Raw genomic sequence first — 753 nt, 5'->3', positions numbered from 1 at the left:
CCCTTGAAGAATTTACTGTTTAGTAAGAAAGTGATTTCTGTGAGAGACGTACAATAATAGAATATACTCTAATGATGAAACCTGTCATTGTAACAGTTACCATGTGCCCAGCTCTGTATAAAATGCCCACCCTATTGCATTTTGTAATCCTCATAACACTATAAGATCAGTATTATCATACCCATTTTACCATAGAGAAAACAGGTGCTCAGAAAGTTACAGTAACTTTCCCAAGTCAAACAAGTAGTAAATTTTAGAGTTAGAATTTCAACCCATGTCTTCTGTCCCCAGCACCACCCACCCACCTCCTCTTTGTTTGCTATACTTGGCTGCGTTTGCACAAAATGCTTTCAGGGGCTCACTTCAACAGCACATCTACTCAAATTGGAACAATACAGAGATTAAGCATGACCCCTGCACAAGGATGACACGCAAATTCATGAAGCGTTCCTTAAAAAGAAAACAAAAAGTAAAGATGCTTTCAGAGCTTGCAGGAAGGAGAAATGGTTTGACCTCATAGAAGTCTCCATCTTCCTCTTAATAGGAACCATTTTTTTTCTACACCATAATAAAACAATCATCACTCCGAGCATAATGTTTTGTCTAAGAAGTCAATAAATTATACATAAGTCATGGTTCCAACTTACACGGAGCTTCTACTTTAGATAAAAAGTGAAGGGAAAACTATATCATGTGTAAATATTATAATACATAAATAATATATGTGTAATGTATAAAAATGAATGCTAGGAA

The 753-nt window shown here is 35.6% G+C and overlaps 1 non-coding gene across 1 annotated transcript; it reads left to right on the top strand.

Moving 5' to 3' along the window:
* Positions 1-354: 354 nt before the first annotated feature.
* On the top strand, positions 355-459 carry LOC115894693. The gene has a single exon (XR_004054824.1). It is a non-coding gene; the product is annotated as a U6 spliceosomal RNA (small nuclear RNA).
* The last annotated feature ends 294 nt before the right edge of the window (positions 460-753 follow it).

The sequence above is a fragment of the Rhinopithecus roxellana genome, chromosome 18, assembly GCF_007565055.1.
Source record: "Rhinopithecus roxellana isolate Shanxi Qingling chromosome 18, ASM756505v1, whole genome shotgun sequence".
NCBI lineage: Eukaryota > Metazoa > Chordata > Mammalia > Primates > Cercopithecidae > Rhinopithecus > Rhinopithecus roxellana.
This window is presented reverse-complemented; position numbering and strand designations above follow the sequence as displayed.